This window comes from Drosophila teissieri, chromosome 3R, assembly GCF_016746235.2.
Source record: "Drosophila teissieri strain GT53w chromosome 3R, Prin_Dtei_1.1, whole genome shotgun sequence".
In the NCBI taxonomy this organism is placed as follows: domain Eukaryota; kingdom Metazoa; phylum Arthropoda; class Insecta; order Diptera; family Drosophilidae; genus Drosophila; species Drosophila teissieri.
The window spans coordinates 5792928-5814566 of record NC_053032.1 but is presented as its reverse complement, the minus strand read 5'-3'; the positions used below and the strand labels follow the sequence as shown (position 1 = coordinate 5814566).

General features: G+C 38.4%; 1 protein-coding gene across 3 annotated transcripts in view; it reads right to left on the bottom strand.

Moving 5' to 3' along the window:
- The window catches only part of LOC122620018 (histone-lysine N-methyltransferase, H3 lysine-79 specific), a 43259-nt gene that overhangs the window by 16182 nt on the left and 5438 nt on the right, over positions 1–21639 (bottom strand). The window lies entirely within an intron of this gene.

The window sequence follows — 21639 nt, the reverse complement described above, 5'->3', positions numbered from 1 at the left end:
CTGGCAGTAATCGATTTTGAATTACCATATAAAGCACTTGTCGGAGAAAAGTTTACACTTCAAAGCTTGCTTAAAGAACCAAACAATGCCTTCACATACTTTTTGCTTTAAATGATTTTAAAGCGCAGCTATAAAATGAAGAGCAAAAAGTTGTACGAGGTGGTGATAGAATTGGACCCAGACCCAAGCAAAAGTCTCTACTTATCCATCCTGTGCGGGTGGCTGGGTTGGAAAAGCCATCACCAGTGCCCAAATATCATCCCCAAACGCGCAGAAAATGTGGAAAATGCCAAAAGCCATGAGAAAAGGGAATGAAAAGGCAAAGGCAATGATGAGAAATAACTAAACTAAGGCATGGGCTGTGGAAATCCGAATCTATAAAATATGCTGTGATGTGGGCGAACTTAGTTGTTCGCCACAGTTGAGTTCAAAAATAAGCAAAAGTTAACCCATTAAAGGCACATTAACACAAACTAGGCTGTTCTGTGAACAAATGTGTTATTGATGACTTTTGGGTTAGGAATTCCAGAAATTAGTTTGTTAGGACTTAAAAAAATAAAAATATAATATAATACAAGAACAATATAGAATTGCTTTAAAATATTCGGTATTTTAAAGTAACTATATAGCTTATATTCATTTGAATAAAGTAATAAATATATATTTTTTATTTCTGATTATTTAATGGTTTTACTTTTTATAAAATTCAAAGATTGCCGATATGGTCTCCGCCGTTTGGGCCTTAAATAATGCTCCTAGCTTAAAGAAATGTCCGCATGACACACAAAAATGAATTCCAGATAAGCCTCGAGCTAAATTTGCGCATAGAAATTTCAAATTTATGCACCTTTCTTTAGGTTTTGATGGTGGCAGGAATCTTTTAACTGATGCTTAATATTAGCTTATAATTCGTAATGGGTAATTGCTAGATAATTGGAAATTTGCTCAAAGGAGTTTTAGTTCATACTTTTTGCAAATGTTTTGCACTGAAATTGTAAAAGTTATCAATGCTATTCAACTAGTTTCATAAACAATAAATACATTTTTAAAATATAGCAGTAATAATAAAGCCAGAAAATTATGTTATTAAATGCTAATGCCAAGACCCATATCAAGAATAGTATATTTCCTATTCAAAAAAAATATAAGTAACCGAGACTTTAAGAAAATCGGAACAATAATTTTATGGTAATCTGAGCTATCTTGTAATACGAAAGAAGTGCATAACTCAACCTTAAACCAATTGTTTTTGCTAAGACGAAAATCCTTTTTTTATAATTAATTAACTTAATATTTGGTTGTTTAGCCATACACAAATTTCACTTACTGCCAGATTAAAAAGCTTTAATCAATTTGGAATTGTTACCTACATATATTTTTCAATTTGTATTATTTAAATAGCTGTAGCTAATAGAGATTAATGACTTCCTGTGATCGATCGAAATCAATTAACCTAATTAAATTAAACTAATATAATTAAATTATAAGTGGTAACAGCCTTTCGAAGGGCATGCAAGCAGTAAAAGTCAGGATGCGGGTGGTTTGAGTTTGCATAGGGCAGAATAGTAAATGAAACTGATGGTGGGACGGGGCTGGTCTTGGTGGTCATGGGGCGGTTTATTAACACAGACGACTAGTCGTCGTCTTTAATGCTCTTCTGCTTCTGTTTATGGCAATGGTTCTCTACTCGACCTCCCGACCCCTCGACGTCCATCCTTCGCCATCAACAACGTCATCATCGTGTTTATTTTTGCGCACAGGGTTGCTCTGCTGCCGATTCTCTGATTCTCGTTCCCATTCCGATTGCGCGGTAGGTGAAATTTGGTAGAGCCTGCCACCCGCTTGGCATTAATTGCTTTATCGATTTTTTTCGAGCGTTTCCCCCAAAGCAAACACCGCACCCACCAAGCCAAACAGCCAACACCCCACACCCTCCTTTTTGTTGTTTTTGGCACAAGGACGTGGAAAAAAATACAAAAGCTGGCGAGTCCTCTCGTTCGCACGTTTGCTGTCTGCCTTGGTTACTGTGAATGAATGCTAGGAAGAGCACTGGATTTTTCCACTGGATGGAAAGGGGCGGCGGCGAAAGAAGAAAAGGCAGTGGAAAACATGGAAAGAAAATGCACTCGCTGAATGCAGCTTTAGCGAAATAAAAGCGGAAAAAATGCACCTGCCGCAATTTTCAAAAGGTTCGCAAACAACATGGAGAGAAGCAAAATAAAAGCCTCGGAGAGAGCAAATGTAGGCCAACCCATTTCCCGCCCACTTAGAAAAACCAAACACCGACAGAGTTGCCATCCCAAAGCAGGAAAAAATACAGAAACGCATGGAAAATGCAAAATGAGTTCAACGCCGGTAGAGAAATAACAGCTAAAGCTGCAGACCGCCAGGCGGCGCCTCAACAAAAACTTCTCTGTTAATTCACAAAAAAAAAGCCAGCGAAGCAGGAAAGTATAAAAAATAAAATTGCAGTAAGAGTGTGTGCAAGCCAAAGGCCCCCATTAAACGAGGTCAACTATTTCTGCAAATGGAAGGTGGCGGCGGAGGGCGCGCGGAAATGCGGACGGCGGTGGGCGGCAGTCGTTTGCATTTGTTTCAATTGCGTGCTTAGTTAGTAGGTTATGTGAATGTAAATTTGCATAATTACGAACTCCATTCCACCAAACCCAACACGCGCACCAAGTAAATATCAATATTTATACCCGTTACTCGTAGAGTAAAAGGGTATACTAGATTCGTTGAAAAGTATGTAACAGGCAGAAGGAAGCGATTCCGACCATATAAAGTATATATATTCTTGATCAGGATCAATAGCCGAGTCGATCTGGCCATGTCCGTCTGTCCGTCCGTCTGTCCGTCTGTCCGTCCGTCCGTCTGTCCGTCTGTCCGTCTGTCCGTCTGTCTGTCCGTATGAACGTCGAGATCTCAGGAACTACAAAAGGTAGAAAGTTGAGATTAAGCATACTGACTCCTGAGACATAGACGCAGCGCAAGTTTGTCGATTCATGTTGCCACGCCCACTCTAACGCCCACAAACCGCGCAAAACTGCCACGCCCACACTTTTGAAAAATGTTTCGATATTTTTTCATTTTTGTATTAGTCTTATAAATTTCTAACAATTTGCCAAACAACTTTTTGCCACGCCCACTCTAACGCCCACAAACCGCCCAAAGCTTCTACGCCCACACTTTTGAAAAATGTTTTGATATTTTTTCATTTTTGTATTAGTCTTCTAAATTTCTAATGATGTGCCAAAAAACTTTTTGCAACGCCCACTCTAGCGCCCACAAACCGCCAAACACTGTCAGTGCTGAAGACTCCTTCGCACTTTCACTAGGTGAGTAACGGGTATCAGATAGTCGGGGAACTCGACTATAGCGTTCTCTCTTGTTTCCTCCTTAAATTAAGCAGTCTACTGCTCGAATTAGCTACCGTTTACATATCTATATTTATACGTTTATTATTATAATAATATGTAATATATGTAATAATTGGTACCCAGAAAACACCACGGGAGTGGTGGGGTCGTATGTTAAATTCTTTTAGTTTTCCAAAATTCGTTTCTAACGAGTAGTTTTTCTCATGCATGAAAAGCTCGGACGGAGTTGGTAAAAGCCCGGTTTCCTTTAAACTGAACGATCTGCATTTATGGCAACTGGATCCCTTGAACATACAAAAACAAATTATTATTCTCTGTTGTGAACAGACAACTCCACATCTAATTTTTTTCATAAAACAAAGGATCAACACTATTTTGTAGTACTTTGAACTAAAGTTATCTAACAAAAACCTAACTCAATTTAAACTTTTTTTGCTTTTTAAGCAATTTATTAAAGGCGCCAACATAAAAACGTTTTTTTATTTGAATGTCTGTGAGTGTACCCAATTTGACCAATTTGAGAAGTAATGAAAATACCAATCAAGAAATACCTAGAAACAATGTTCCGTTTACTTACAACCTTTTTTATGCCATTTAACTATTGTTGCTGCATTTAAATATTTAATGCATCGAGGTGAAATGCGGCAACATCGCAGCGTAGGAGGAAACAGCTGAAAATGGGTCAGTAATTAAAACTTATCGCCTGCAGGCTTCAATTGTTAAAAGCTATAAAAACGCTAACAGAACTGTCCACCTAATATGTCGAGGGAGAACAACATAAGGATGTGAATCAGACATAACTGGAACAGAACAATATTTGTTTGTGAAATCAAAGCAAGGGAGAAAAACTAATAAATTGAAAACGGTCAGCATCGAGACCGAGGACGGCCTTAAAGTTAAAGAGCAATTATCGTGCTTTGTTTAATGGTAATAAAAACAGTATGAGTGCTTGAAAAATTTGTTTAATGCACTGGTTATGTTCTTTATAGCTCCACGGAATGCAATCGAAAATGGTTTTGTTCCGTAAAAAAGCTTTAAGTGTTGACAATTGCATTAGGTATTCAACATACGAAATTTCTTTCATCCAGACAATATAGTCAACTGTAGCAAAACGAAACGCAATCCCAAAACCCACCGTTGGACCCAAAAACATTACTAAAACATGTTGAAAATACAAAAGGGAACTCAAAGGAAATTGCAGCACGCCTTAAATAAATAAGTGAAAAGCCTGTCTAAATTACAGACTTAAAAGAAAATAATATAGAACGAAATAAAAACAGCAAAAAGTATGAGAAAAGAAAACCAACAACCCAACCCAAATCAAAAGAACAGCGACAACATACACACCCCCAGATGGAGAACAACAAAATCAAAAGGGCCAACGGGCAGAGTTGAATGAAAACCCAAGAATAGAAAGCGATGTTGCCAATTTTCTCTATTCCAAGCGCAGACATGGTTGCCCCGCTGCCACTTTTAGAAGCTCAAACGACCGATAAAAACGGAGCAAACGACGGAGCAAAAGTATATAAAACAAAATAGATATTGAAACATCCTTCCTGGGTAGCGATTGTCAGGTCGTTGGTTGCCCAAACTACTGATGAAATTTTATATGAGAGCGAGCCGAACAATGCTGAGCCACGGGGTGGCTGAGCGGCGTGCGGAACTAGGTTTTCCCTAGGAGCGGCAGGAGTGCAACAATTTTCCATGGTGTGTGTAGCAGAAGAACCTGCCACAAGGGTTGCCAGCCAGAAATGACAGCGACTCCGCTGTTGTCCCCAAGGGGATGGTCGAGGTGCAATGCTCTGATGCCAGTAGAGAGAAAAAAGTGTTGCCAATACTGGACTAATATTCATTATGATGCAAATATTTGGTTTCTTCAAATTATATTAAAGTGAGCGCGCACTTAGAATAGGAACAATTGTCATGTCAAATCGAACGGAGTCCTTAATTCGTCTTCAGAAAAAAAAACAGTTTTTTCCAATTCTATAGCTGATTTTTCGTTGCTGATTCGTTCTCTGTGTACGGACGTGGAAAGAGTGCGACAAGTATTTCCGGATAAGTAGCAAAAGCGCCGTAACAAAATCTCTCTAACATTGTTGGGTTGTTCGGGTTGGGTTAGAGCATGAATTCCGTACTCAGGGTTTGGGTTATGGGACCTGATGGTCTGCAGTTCCAATGGGTGGGTCGAAAAGTGGGTGGCAGTGCTCTTGAAACATTTTCTGTTTGGACTGCCTGGTGAAAGCGCAAAATAAAATATGAGTAAGAAAAAGGGGCTGGTGTTTCCGGAAGGAGCGTCAAATGAAATATGGTAAAAAATTTAAATTGGACAGAATTTGTTGTTGTTTGAGGTAGAGGCAGAAAATGTATGGTTAAACGCCAGAAAGAGAGCCATTAACTAAAGTAAAAGAAATGAAATGGAGGAGTGCTAAATGCAATGTAAGTTGAGAAAAGCGATTAATTTCATGAGTTATGACACATGAATTACACACAACAGTTGGATGGGAAGCTGCAAGACAAGATGAGTTATGATAGGTAAAACGAAAGTATAGTTTAGCTGTAATTGAATTTCCTAGTGAAATTTGGCAACCCTTTTTATATTTTTTATACTTGTTAAAGGGTAACAGGTAGAAGGAAGCGCTTCCGATCATATAAAGTATATACAGCTGTGTTCATAAAAATAGCAGTGCTCATGAGCTGCAACTTTAAACTTCATTTTATATATCAAAAAGTAAATGAATGTTCACAAATTTAATTTTGTTTCAACTTTGTGATTATTTTTAACAAAAACAAATCAATTTATTAATCGAAATGTTGTTAATTTTTTTATATTATTAATTTAAACAAAAAAGTGCTGTTTATAGCTGTTTATAAAAATAGCAGTGCGTAATGAAAACAGGTTAATTAGTTGAAAAAAAAACATTGTTGAACTCCAAAAACTATTTTAATTTGTTAGCGTGGGTTAGTACTTAGTCGTGTACCCATTATTATACCCGTTATTCGTAGAGTAAATTGGTGTACTAGATTCGTTGAAAAGTATGTAACAGGCAGAAGGAAGCATTTCCGACCATATGAAGTATATATATTCTTGATCAGGATCAATAGCCGAGTCGATATGGCAATGTCCGTCTGTCCGTCCGTCCGTCCGTATGAACGTCGAGATATCAGGAACTATAAAAGCTAAAAAGTTGAGACTCAGCATGCAGACTCCAGAGACATAGAAGCAGCGCAAGTTTGTCGATTCATGTTGCCACGCCCACTCTAACGCCCCCAAGCCGCCTAAAACTGCCACGCCCACACTTTTGAAAAATGTTTGGATATTTTTTTATTTTTGAATTAGTCTTGAAAATTTATATTGATTTGTCAAAAAACTTTTTGCCACCCCCACTGTAACTCCCACAAACCGCCAACAACTGTCAGTGTTGAAATTTCTCCTTCGCACTGAGTAACGGGTATCAGATAGTCGGGGAACTCGACTATAGCGTTCTCTCTTGTTTTTTATTACGTCCTGGCATCTGCGAGGCCGTCCTGTTCTGCGAGCCCTGGCATCCGCTCTCATTATTTTTGAACAACTTCCCAAAGCTGTGATCAAGATGTTGGATTTGCATTTGCAACATATCTTGAAACATCTCCCCATAGGTTTTCAATTGGATTTAAGTCCGGAGACTGCGCAAGACATGACATCGATCCGCTTTGATGCCATCCAGCTTTTGACCAGTTTGCTTGTATGTTTGGGGTCGTTAAATTGTTTAGGTTAAATTTAATTATTTCATATAGTATATTTTAAACATACTTTTTTTTACCAAGAATACGGCAATAAAAAACAACTAAGAGAATAATTATTTTGGTAGCAAAACATGTGTGTTTGCATTTCGCCCAAAAGGAAACATTAAAATTGAACATACAGCAGAGCAGACGTTGACAGTTTCAGTTCATTGAACCGAACTTAATTAAAAATCAAGTTGAAGGTCGACCTCTTAATTCCTGAGTGTGTGTATATATGACCACAAAGAAAATATTCAGAATTGTTTATGTATTTAATTTGAATACAAAACGTTTTCGAGCCAAAAATCAGCCATACGCGATAAACAAAAGTTAGTTTTAAGCAAAAAATAAACTGGTAATTCGGCAAAGGTCAGTGAACATATTTAACAATAACAATAATAATAATAAAAACAAAAACCAGACACAACAAGTGAAGCCCAATGTGAGACAGAGAGTAAAGTAGAAAGAAAGGGGACTATCATTCCGATCATGATTATTTCTGAGCAATGTCTCACGAAAAACCTGTTTTAATTGAAGCCCAGATTCGGTGGCTGGCTGCTGCCTGAAGTTTGGCAACAGCGCTCACGCAACTAACAAAAATGTATAGCAAACAAACAAAGCAGTTGGCAGCTCTGCACCGCCAGCGGCAGAATTCCAATCAGAATTTCAAACATTTTAATATGAAAAACGTGACGCAGCAACAATAGGAAAACAAAAGGAGGAAGAAACGTCAGACAGGAACGTTTGGGAACTTAAACGACAACAGCAGCACAAAAATATCTGCAGCTGCTTGAGACTACAATTGTGGTCGGAATAATAACACAGATAGCCAGGTGTAACATGATCCCAAGGTATCTGGCTTTATGTAATAGATATGGCAAAGGGCAATAACAGAATACGTGTATTGTATCTTCATATTAATATTGATTTTTATAAGTATCGCTTTTGTATTTACTACAACAGTTTTATCAAGACACTACATGTTTAAAAGTACATAGTACATAATCGGGTTAGAAATAATAATTTCTGTACTTCTTTACATGTACATTTTTGAGAAATGGAAAATTATACAAAAGGATCTAGTTTGGTAGCCAGTGCTGTGAAGAGATGTGCGTTGACAGCCAGCAGCATTAGATCGCCGCTTACACGTTGGGTTTTCGATAGTGTGAACGAGTTGAGTGTGTGTTCGTGACAGGTGTTCGTTCGTGCGTGCCTGCAGTTGCATCTGTAAATGTATCTGTATCTTTACTTGTATCTGCGGCTGTGGTGGTGCTTGCACTTGCATTGGTATCCGTGAGTGAACAGACTACGTAATAGCAGCATAAGTGCATCGAGTGATAGTCACGTACGCCACACACCTCACAGTGAGACCCGAAAAATGCAACTTACAAAACCAAAACAAACCACACCGAAGCAAACCAAACGCAGGTGCGGTTCATTTTCAATCGCCGAGTAAGGAAAAAGATGGAGCTTCTCAATTTCAATGCAATTCACTACAAGCGCTGTTAACAAGTGTCACGTTAAATAAGGAAATGACAACAAGTTCTACTTGTCTACTTTTGTTGACGCTGCCTTGATTATGCAATGCATTTCGCCTTGGAATTTCTCTATCGCTACGACAACCTATTATTTAGATTCACTTTACGTTTTCAACTCTGGCAGCGGGAACTTAAAGGTCATTGCTTAAAGTATTTGGCATTAGCGTGTGTCGCTAAAGTATTTGTGTTTGCCTTAAGGCTACATTAATTTCAGCTTTGAACTTGCAACTTCAACGGGATTTGGTTATTAGCTTGGTTTTGTTCAGCTCCCCCCGCTGGTTAGAAGACTTCGCATGAGCTAATCGCTGTGATTTAGTGCCCCTGGCAACTAGTTATTACTAATTTTCCAAGGTCTCACCCGGTTTTTTGCCCAATTATATCAGCATTTGCTTAAACAATTTTTTGTTACCTGAGTTTAAGTTTTAAAGAGTAGGTAAAACATATCTGAAATATCATATTAAATTGGTTACTACACTCAAATATATTGAGAAAGAATTGTTTAGCAAGTAATTTAAAATTTCGCTGTTACTTGGATTTCCATTGATTTATTTCCTAGAAACGTTCACAGGTCGCCCTGGATAATGGACTCATATATCGCGGATATTTAAAGACCTACGACTTTGCATTCCCATTCTGGTATGGCTTTAAAGCCTACTCCACACACCCACACAAAGGTGAATCTGCCATCTCTTTCCGCCCGACTCTTTCCGTCTCTTTTGCCGTCTGCATTTTGTTTGTTTGTTGGCTTGCCTATTCAGTGTGTTGGTGAAGTTGCTGTTGGGGCCAGGAAACGTGTTTTTTTTCAGACGACCAAAAGGCGAAGCGGCCTATACATAGCCCACAAGAACAGCAAAACAACAACTAACGCAGCAACAACATCTAACGACTGACAAACCTGCAATACATTTCATGCCCTTAGGCTAAGTACGTCGCCCTGTGTTTGTTGCTCATCGCCGGTGTTCTCTGTACAGCTATCTCTCTTCATACTTCGCTGTCCCGTTCTCTGGCAACATTGTTGTTGTCGTCGCTGCTTGGCCAACGACCTTTATCACGCTCTCGCACACCACAACCGCTTCTATTGGGCTGCTCTTCTCCTGCTGCAGCTCAGCTCACTCGCTCACTCATTTTACCAGCCCAACGAACTACAGTGCGACTTCCGTAAATGGAACTTCTAGGGTAATAAGTTCCTAGGAGAACTACATAAGTATATCTCACAACTTATACTGTTCAATATATTTTCTTAAATGTTGTTTTTGTTGTTGTTGTTTGGTTTTGTATAGCGACTGCGAAACGTTTAATAAAAATGTTGTAATTTGATTTAGTCTGATTTATACTATTATTCCTGACAAGTTTATTTATTGTCAAAAATATAACAGGGCTGCATAGACTATAATTTTCGGTGATTATAATTCAGGTAAGACTGTAACTCCAGCTCAGTCAGACGGTTTTGGCCTTTTCTTGGCTCTGTTTGGTTTTGCCTTCAAACAAAAAAAAACAACACAAATTTTTTTTCAGTGTACAGAAAAAATTTTTTGATCTAAAAAATTTAAAATCTAATCTTTAAATAAACCAATAAAGTAACAATTGGGGGTTGCTTATCTGGTTTTTAAAAAATATTGAAGTTTTTCTTCTTGCTTCACAGTTTTTTTTCTTTAAAATAGCATAAATATGTTTGTAAAACTAATGTTTCCCAAAAAACCTAAAATTTACGGAACTAGAATTTTATTGTAATAAATATATTTATGTTTCACACCTATCGTTCATCGCCATCCACGAATTAAAGCTTTAAAACAACTAAAAAGGGCGTTATTTTTTGCATTACTCGTCGTCTTTTCTTTCTATTTCTCGAACAATTTGCTGTTTTTCACTTTGAGGTTAGTCCCTTAAAAGTTAAATTTTGGAGAAAGTGTGCAAAAGTGTGCATTTATACTTATAGCATATACTAAGAATTGATAACTCTACAACATATAACAGGTTTTAGAGCCGGAGAGAGCCGGACTCACTTTGTAGCTCTATTTAAAAATTAGAATACACTACAAAAGTTGTGTTTTATTAGGGTTAGAACTTACAGAAGATTATTGGGACACCACAATTAATTTCAACATTTGACGATCACAAACACATATTACAAACCACAAGGATTGGATTTCATGTTATAAGTAACATTTTGATATTTGTTTATGCACTTTTTGTCACTTCAAAGTTGAAAGATTTTTCAGCGATTAACAAAACTTCGGTTATCGGTGTGGCAGCGCAAACGAAACAGCTGACTAAACAGCTGTTCACTGAACAGTGGCGCCTCTTTTAAAATTTCAAGTACGCAACATGATAGATTGATGTTTTTTGAATACATTTCAATTTACAACAAATTTTTTAACGACTTTTAAAAAATGGGTTTATTCCACCAAAAGTGGTCGTTCGCCCATAGTGCTCTGTTTTCTCTCGCCTCGTCTGCTTTTTGCTCAGGGTTGCTGCCTCGCCTTCTTCGCTTTGTGCGTGACTTGCTTGCGGCCCTGTGCGTCCACGCCCCTTTCGCCCCCGTTCGACCCCTTACGCCCCACCCGTCTTTGTAGAACGTCGTCAGCAATTTAACAATTTTGAGTTGGAGTCTCATTTGAGCCTTTTCTCGCACTCACAAGCACACGCTTAGCAACAACCTGTCTGGCACACTCGTGTTTGATTTGCTTTTTTTTGCGCGCGTCGCTTGCTTCAATTTTTTCTGGTTTTATTTATATTTTTCCACTCGCCTTGGCATGTTTTCCAATTAAAGTGCAAGCGGCGGTGGCAAATTTTCAGTTTCCTCTAGCGCCATCTCTTTTGCACGCGCAAGACACCTGTCCACGCGAGTATGTGTGTGTGTGTGTGTGTTGTAATGGCTACATACAATTTACCGTTATATGCCTTCGTAATAAGTAATAACATCAACAACTAATGAGAGACCTAAGATGTTGCTTTTGTTATAATTTGTAGTATTCCCATTTCGCGTCATTTTTTCTTCAGAATGTTTCGTGAGCGATTTTTATCACATTTTGCACGCACACACTAAAGCCAACGTGGCGCCATCTACCGGGGCGAAAAATAAAAATGCAATTTTTTTATACATTAGCTTCGGTTTTATTTTTGTACACTCGTTCGTTGCTCTTTTCCGCCTGAACTTGGTACCGCTTTCATGAATCACGCGCCGCTTTAAAAAGCAGGTCAACCGCTCCTTCCATCTCGTTTCTCCTAAACGTACGTATGAGACAAAAGGCATCAGCTAAAATAATAATAATAAAATTGCCATGCGAAGAGAACGCGCCATAAACATGCCTAGATTATTTGACACAGATTTTATTTATGTGTTATATGAGTATAAATACTCACTGACGTCGTATCTGCTTCTGTTCGGGAAAGTCTAAAATATTGATCTTGATCAAAGTAATAATAAAATTAAAAATAACATTAGGGCATCTAACTTTAAAAGTTAATATCTTAATTTTTAGTTAATTTTTATTAAATAGAAGCTAAATCGAACCAAATACGTGGTTATAACTAGAATTTTGCCTAGCCGTAATTCATATCAGCAGATTAAATAATTTTATCATTCAATTGGTAGTCGATGAAAATGCCCATATATATTTTAATATTACTTTTTACTGAATGTAAAAGCCCAAAGTAATACCTTCAAAGAATCAGCTTTAAAATCGAATTTTTGAAATTTGAAAGCTGGGACCTTCTTCCAGCTCCTTCTTTCCCATATTTCATTTGCACTGGGATTTTGCTCCCTGCGCATTTGTCTTAATTTCTGGCATCAAGCGGAGCCACAAAGCTAAATCGGATTAGGTTCTATGATATTCCGATGAAGTTTTATATAATTAATTATTCGATCATCTAGGTTGTTTTTCTAATACGCATCGCATAATTATTATACCCATACTTGTTCATCGTATAAATTCCTAAACAAAGTTAAAGCAAAGGTAACAGCAACCACAAAAAAGTTACATAGTGGGTGCAAGAATGTGCAAATGGAAAGTAAGTAATTACTCATCGCTTGAGTAATTGACGGTACTCGTTATTGAAAAGCGGGAATCCATTCCGCTGCTCTTTGCAAAGACCCATTAATCGGTGGTGAATGTATTATTATTATATCTGCTGTCATTAAAAGCGAAACGAAGGGCTTGTCACAATTTAAACTGATTCCATATGCAAATCGAAAGGATTATGACTAAGGCGGGGAAGATCTTCATAGTTTATTCATTCAATATGGATTACTTGATAGATAGTTCGGTATGACGATATGTAGAGGATTATTAGTTTTAAATAAAAGTGGAATTCGAAAGGTATTTCCCTAACTTCTAAAACTATAAAGCAATAATAACTACATTAATAAATGTGATTTCAATATAAGACCCATTTTTCTGGCAGATGGTTAAATAAGCAAATACCCTTTTTGGTAAAGTACAAGTACAAATACAAGTTTAGAGATTATATCCATTTTTAGCTCATTTGTAATTTGATTTTCCCCTTCAGACCTGACCTACCTACACCTACCTTTCTACATCTCTTCTACGTCTCTCCCCCCTTGATAACAGAGTTGTTCGGCGGATATTACGCAACACATGCAAAATGGAAACGAAGCAAAGTCACAGCTAATAAATAATGCAAATTCAGTGCAGAGGAGGAGAGGAACGGGTTTTCCAGGGCGGCAGGGAGGTGTTGGTTAGCCAGGCAATTGAACTTTGTTGCAGTAACTTTCTTAGGCTGAACAGCTGTTGCAGCTCGAAAGAGAGACGGCCACATCAGCTGCGAGTGAGTGAGACGGGGAGAGTGCAATAACTTTTCGCTTTTGTCCCGCCACATTTATTATCGCTTTATTTTTATCGCATAAATAAAAGTGCAAAAGCGTAAAAAGGGCTTGTCAACGACAAGTCGCGACGTCGAGTGGAATGAAATGCAATGAATGAGTTCAGGTGAGTTGAGTTGGGTTGCGCCAAGAGTGAGACAGGAAACCAGAAACCGAAAGAGACGGCAAGTGTGTGCAGAAAGTTTAAGGACATATTTGTCATGTTTCACATTTGACTTCAAGTGCTGTGCACTTTAAGAACTTTACCTTGGAATTTTATAGGGAGCGAACGGGAGGTCAGGTGCTGGTTTTACGAAGGGTTAACTTGCGTCTTCCTGTGAGTTTTATATTTATGACGACCAAGCACGCGACTCGCATTTTATTACCCTCGTCGTGCTGCGTTTCTTTTTTTATTTTTTTTTTAAGGGAGGCGGAGGAAAGTCACGAACCACTCCCAACTTATAGAACTGTTTATGTCTGACCGAAGACCATGGTCCCTCGTTTTCCCGTCCTGACCGGCTTTACCGTTTAATAGTGTTTATAGCCCTTTGTCAAAAATGGGCGTGTTTGGTAGACAGTTTGTATTGCTAGTCTTTGTTTTACGCTGATCTAAACAGGGGCCAAAACACTCATTCCAAGAGGGTTAAAAGGTGCGAATCGCAAAGGAGACTTGAAACCAGAGACAGTCAAGAAGTTGTGTGTGGATGCAAGAATATAGATAAACATTTAAATATAATTTATATATTTATATGTAAGTTTTGGTTGTTTTTGTAGTATTTAGAAACGTTATTTTACGACTAAACTAAAAACTTCTTATATTATCTGCTTGATCATGTTTGCTATAAATTCCAATTTTTAGCCCGCCCCAATAAATTATTGAAGGTCAATTTTGCATCCCATTAAAGAACAAAGGAGAATACTATAGTCAGGTTCCCCGACTATCAGATACCCGTTACTCAGCTAGCGGAAGTGCGAACGAGAAATTTTAAAATTTTTCTGGCATATTGAAAGAAATAGGGAACAACAATAATAAACTGAAAAATATGTCTATAATCTGTATGCTTAATAGTTAATGAGATCTCGACGTTCATACGGACGGACATAGCCAGATCGACTCCGCTGAACTCATTCATGATTAATATTATATATACTTTAAATGGTCGGTGGTTCCGTAGCTTATAAAAAATTATTATTCCGATAATATAACAACTACATTGTAAATGTCAATGCCACACTAAGTCTTACTAAATACGTCGTAGTTTACCTACATACTGGAATAAGGCCTGTGCTGAATACAATCGACAATAAATTAAAATAAACAAAAATTCAAGTTTAGAAAATTTCCTTTTAAATTGCTCATTTAGGTACACTCTTAAGTAATTTTGCTATATTCGCGCTTTAACTACTCCATTTCCCAATTGATTGGCTCACTTTAACACACAATAGTAATAAATTAAAATGACTGGCGAAAAAAAAACACACACAAAATGCACCTGCACAATGGCATCGAAATGTATGTATATACTTTAAAACCAAATAAAACTAGCAAAGCATTTGAAAATTAATTGCAAAAGCCATTTGGACCGGACCTCGGGCAACATTTTGCATTCAGAAAGTGAGAGAGCGAGGCAGACACAGAGTGCGAGCGAGACAGAAGGGAAACGAGGGCGTTGGTCACTTAAACGGAAAAATTGGAAAACTTAAATGCACCAAAAATAGTAGATAGCGCCTTGAATTTAAAACGCTGCAAAACATTTTTGCCGGCAAAAGATTAAAGCGCACGCATACACTTGTACGCATGTGTGTCTGTGTATCGGGTTGAATAAAGCAATTTCAGCGAGTGGCAGGGTGGTTGGGAGGTTGGGAGGTGGGTGGCTCGTCGTCCGCCGCCCGTTTGGGGTTAAATGCCATAAATAACGAAACAGGCGGCAGTCAGCACATAAAATACAAGCCAGGCACATAATATACAAAACAGAGAGGAAGAGAAAGGAAGAGCGAGACTGGCAGAAGTGGAGAAAGGCAGAGAGAATGAACCGGCCGGGGAATACACAAACACACAAACACACTCGCAAAAAGCTAAGCCTGTGTGCGCCACTTTTGGGTGTGAGAAAGGGACGCCCGAGCATAAGGGACGGAGAGGGATAGACAGGGTGAATGAATGAATGTGTAGCAAATTTAGCTATCTTCCGGACAAATCCGGCAAAATTCAAGGATCATATTTGGCTATTTTTGGAACTTGTGTTCGGATTCATTGAAGTGCTGCCTAATTGTTATTACCTATACCTTTCTGAAACAAACCATTATGCCAAAAAATAGTAGTAAGAAGGTCTTAATGCTAATTGCTACTACAACACAACTTAAAATTTATACACATTTTTTTCCAAGTCATGAATTACCTAAAATTGAGGACTAAAATATTGGAATAAATACTAATATTGAACATCCACTTTAGGATTTTTTACACACTTTTTACCTTTTGGAATTGAATTGAAACTACATATGAAAAACATTGGAAACATCAACTCGCTCGAAAGAATAAAGCGCGTGTGCTTCCCATCTGGCGTTTTAAGGGAATCTTATCCCCTGACTTACGTGGTAATCTACAGTGGGCAGCACTAGTTTTCGAGTGGCGCTGACGTCGCTGCCAGCAGCCGAAAAAGAGCAAAGGGCGGGTGGTAGGGAGGTATAAAATCAATAAAATCAAGGGCAGACAATGCTGATGCCGCTGCCGACGTCGCTGCTTCCCAAGGCAGCGCACGTGAGGCGACCGCTCCTTCTTCTGCCTCTTGTGGGTGGTGGGTTGTCGGGAGGTTTGGTGGGTGGTGTTCTGCTGGCAGCGACAGCAACCCCTATGGCAGCATTATTGTGAAAGTTTCCGACTGCGCGAGAGTGTGTTTGACTTTGTGTGTGTGTGTGTGTTTGTGAACGGAGGCAGTAAAACGAAATGAGAAAGCATGAAAAATAATCATTCTGCGGAGTTACTCCCGCAACGACCCAACACCCCCTCATCACCTTCCCTAAATACCAAAGAAACTTTTTTGGGCGGTGCCTAGAAAAATATTTCAAATAGCAAAGCAGAGGCTAAAAAAGTAGATCCCTTAGAGGTTGTGGGTTCTTTGTTGTACAGCAGGGGCCAAGTTTTTAGGTTTGGGCATTTTACCAGGCAGTCTTTAACAGTTCATGTAGAAATTCAAAGTAGAAATTCCTTCAATAGCACAATGTGTATATGCCACATATGGAAAGTAATTGCCAGGGATCAAAACTTCAAAACTACAAACTTGGCCAAAACTGTACAACGGGGGCTCCCTGCTCGCTCTTCATTTCGCTTTCTTCGTGTCTGCCTTAGTGATTTTGGGCGCTGTCAGCGGCAGAAGCACGGAGTTGGCAAAAAGAACGAAGTGGCTGAAACGGAGCAGCTGGAGGAGCAAGGAGCAGCGGCTTCTGTTTCCCCCGGTTTTTTTTTCGCTCGCAAAACAGTTTTGGTGTCGTGGGTGCGGCTGTCCTGGCAGGATATTGTTCTGTTGAATAAGAAGGCGCGCCATCAAATTTAATGTGTGGGCTAATAGAAAATGGCGTCTGCATTTAAATTTCCCTGAAGCTTTTGGCAAGGACGTCAGAGTGGATTCCCTTTATTTCATTTTCTTTTCTTTGCTTAAGTTGAGTTTGCATTCAATTAATGTGAAATTTATGGATGGAGAGGGTGGTGTCTTGGGAATTGTGCTCGAGAAGGCCTTTGTTGTTATTTGTAATGTGATACAGCGAATGGGAAGAGATGGGCGTGGCAAATTTTCATTATTCGTTCCTCTTCTGTCTTTTACAATTGTACTGTAAGTTAAATGTTGGTGCCAGAGCTTTAATATGTTGAAAGAACATGGAATAACTTGCATTAAGTGGATGCAATAAACATAGTGATTGAATTTGTTTCTCATCATCATCATCACAATTTATTTAGATAATCGGTCTGCAGATTTCCAATTTATGTGTCAAATCATTCTTTTATTAAACTTTTACGGATAAGCTATCACAATTTAAGCCATCTTGCCCATTAGGATGTTGTCTAAAATCTCGCTCGTATTTCATCCTGTTTCTCTTCTCGCTGTTATCGCCACATCTTATCACAAAACACTTCATGTTGGTCGACAAGTTTAAAACATTTGACTTTGGGCTTTAATATCTAAACTGGCAGTCCACAAGAGAAGCTAAGCGTACAATTAATGATCCTTTCCGACAACTAATTAGCCATACTAGTTACAAATAATGGAGGTAATAAAGGTTCTACAATTTTAAAGCAATTTAAATTTCACCAAAATGATATCCTAGAGAAAACAAAGTCCTCGCAATCTATCTTCATATTCAATGAATTAAATTATCGGCAACAAAGTGAACCAGAGCAATATTGCTTATACGGAAACTTTGAGAGCCTCAAGCTTCTATCTTGTGCACACAGAAATAACTTTTTTTTTGCCATATTAGGTCGGTAAGACGCCATTGCGTATTTTCCAGTTAAGTATTCGAAGATTAAAAACGTTAAATATTACAAAATAATTATGAATACCATTCTAATTCTTAATAAATTTCCTTAGATGTGTATAGGAAACCCAATAATAATCAGACATCCCACGCAGAACTAATCAAATCTCCATTTTTTGTTTTAATCTATGAAACTTTTTGGGGAATATTGATTAAACTTCGAATATTCACCCATAAACTTCTTGGTTTACTTGTGAGCAAGTATGGTAAAAAATTATATTCTCAGCTTAAAGAACCTCTTTTAATATAATATTTTGTTCTGTGTGTGAAGAGCGGCAACTGCGCGGCGTCAAGAATGCCAAAGTAAAAATGGGCGCAAAAACTAGTTACACAAACACACAGCTACAGCTGCAGACAAGATGCCAGCCCACCCAACCGCCACCCACTGACCTGGCACGTCTCCCCCGTCCTCCAGGGCCAACCCCCTTCCCCACCTTGCCCCCTTAGCAGACAGTGCCACTCCGCCTCACTCTACCCAAATTGAGCTTGGGGCGTTGTTGCCGCATTATTTTTATCAAAAATGTTATCAAAATGTGCGTTGCCAGCTGCAAGTACGGGGGAGGAGGGGTAATGGGGGAAAAGGGATTTTCCGAGCGGCGGGGGGATTGCTGAGCTTTTTACTGTGTGAATGAGGTCGAACGGTGGGTGGGGAGTAGGTGGTTTTCTGCTGGCTTAGATGGTATAAGAAAAAGTTGAAAATGAAAATAATGACAGCGTTGACTGAGAGAGATAGGGAAATGGAGAAAAGCGGCAAAAGGAGGAGCCCAATGCGGCGAAGGAAAAGTAGGGGGTGTTAAAAGTGTGGGCGTCGTTTGAGTGGGCCTTTTGGGGTGGTAAAGTAGGTGGTTTGTTGGATTTCCAGCTTTTGTTCGTTGCTTTTTGTTTTGTTGTCTGCGAGAAAAAGTTGCACTTAGGTGTGTGTGTGTGTGTTGGCTGTGGAATTTTGCGCATGTACGGCGAGCACATAATACATAAGTTATATGCCCGGGTATATATACACAACGCAACGTAATTTGTTATCGATTTTCCCTGTTGCCATGAAAGAGGAACGTGGCCCAGGGGCCTGGGAGTGAAGGGATCTGGGAATATAGAGGAGGTACGGAGTACATGTGTGTGCCTTGTTTATGTTTATGGCATTTTAGCATTACGACAGCGGCTAAGTAAGTCCATTTATACATATATCCACAGCAACGGGTGCCATCTCAAAGATACACATATGCAAAGAAAATAATAGCGAATCGAAATAGATGTATATAAATACTATTTTTTAAGGCTAGCTTTTAATATTATAACTTTTTTGAAAGAAAAAAAAAACTTGTTAACTATGCTTTGAAAAATTATCCTATGTCTAACAGATTCTAAGGTATTTATTAAATGATTGCGTAATTTTTTTTTCTAATTTCGCTTGAGCATTTTTAACAAATGAATTTCACAGCTACAGGTCGGGGTCACTGGGTTCTTCCAGATATATAAACCTAACAAGTTCAAAAACAATTGGGATGGTAGGGCTAGTACTGGCAATTTCAGGGGCATTTTTTTTGTGCAAAAGTTGAAGGCTATTATCTTGGCTGCAATCAAAAGTATGTGGGTTTTCACTTTGCGGGCACCGATAGATACAAAAACTGAATGAAAGAAATAATGTAATGTTATGCCACGGTAGAACAGGCAAATGTTGTCCTAAGGATTCCTTATCTATTCCATTTTATTCCCAGTCCTTTCTCTTCCTAATTAAGGTTATATTCTCTGGGTATTCAGTCATTGACATCTTGTTTATCTATGGGATTGGCCATTAAATCCAAGGAAAATGTAATTTTTCAACATTTGATGGCATTATCCAGCAGAGGGTCCAACTTAAAGATAACGGCTAAGTTGCGTTTAAATGTATAAACGATTTATATTGGCGGTTTACCAACGTAAAATTGTGTTTTTCTCTTTTTTTTATTTTTCTTTTCGTCATCACTTATTTATACGGTGAGCTAATAAGAAATGGGCAGCAGTCTGTTCTAACACGGAGGCACATACCAAAATCCTTAATAAATCATTCAATCACGCCATTTGATCAAAGATTAAGGATCGAAATGGATGCCCAAGAAGCTCCCGATTCCCTTGCCACGATTACGTGTTGCCAGGAAAAGGCAATGCTACGGCAAATTTTTTATTTTGCGCCGTTTCCCTACCGTACGAGAGTGATTTCATGAATAACAAGAGAGAACGCTATAGTCGAGTTCCCCGACTATCTGATACCCGTTACTCAGCTATTCGAAATGCGAAGGAGAGTCTTTAGCACATACAGTTTTTGGCGGTTTTGTGGGCGTTAGAGTGGGCGTGGCAAAAAGTTTTTTGGCAAATCGATAGAAATTTACAAGACTAATACAAAAATGAAAAAATATCGAAACATTTGTCAATAGTTTGGACGTAGCAGTTTTGGGCGGTTTGTGGGCGTTAGAGAGGGCGTGGCAATTTACAAGACTAATACAAAAATGAAAAAATATCGAAACATTTGTCAATAGTTTGGACGTAGCAGTTTTGGGCGGTTTGTGGGCGTTAGAGAGGGCGTGGCAATTTACAAGACTAATACAAAAATGAAAAAATATCGAAACATTTGTCAATAGTTTGGACGTAGCAGTTTTGGGCGGTTTGTGGGCGTTAGAGAGGGCGTGGCAAAAAGATTTTTGGCAAATCGATAGAAATTTACTAGACTAATACAAAAATGAAAAAATATCAAAACATTTTTCAAAAGTGTGGGCGTGGCAGCTTTGGGCGGTTTGTGGGCGTTAGAGAGGGCGTGGCAAAAAGATTTTTGGCAAATCGTTAGATATTTACAAGACTAATACAAAAATGAAAAAATATCAAAACATTTGTCAAAAGTGTGGACGTGGCAGTTTTGGGCGGTTTGTGGGCGTGGCAACATGAATCGACAAACTTAATCTCAACTTTCTAGCTTTTGTAGTTACTGAGATCTCGACGTTCATACGGACAGACGGACGGACAGACGGACATGGCCAGATCGACTCGACTACTGATCCTGATCAAGAATATATATACTTTATATGGTCGGAAACACTTCCTTCTGCCTGTTACATACTTTTCAACGAATCTAGTATACCCTTTTACTCTACGAGTAACGGGTATAAACATGGGAGAACAGAAGTAAAAAAAACATCAAAATTCATCCAAACAGGCAGGCTTTAATATACCCTGATTAAATTATATAAAAGTATCGACATTGCTAGCTAATAATTTTATTTATCTGTTTTCAATTAATAAATAAAAGGATACATTTATAAAAGAATACTAACATTATTGATTTATTGGTAATGCCTGATTGGGAAATAAATGGTCATATGTCTGAATGTTCAAGTTACCAGCATTAAAGTAAAGACAACGTTTCTCTTTTCCTTTAATTTAAATACTGGTAATTGAATAAGAGTGAGGAACTCAATCCTATGGAACCCCCACAATAGGGCATTGGTAAACTTTTTTATACGTTTTCCTATCCGCCGCCTTCTTGCATTTCATTTTATCCCTGGAGGGATTTACCGAACCGGGACCCCTTTAATTTAAGAATATATAATTTTTATCGCCTTTTTAAGACTGATTCACTCTG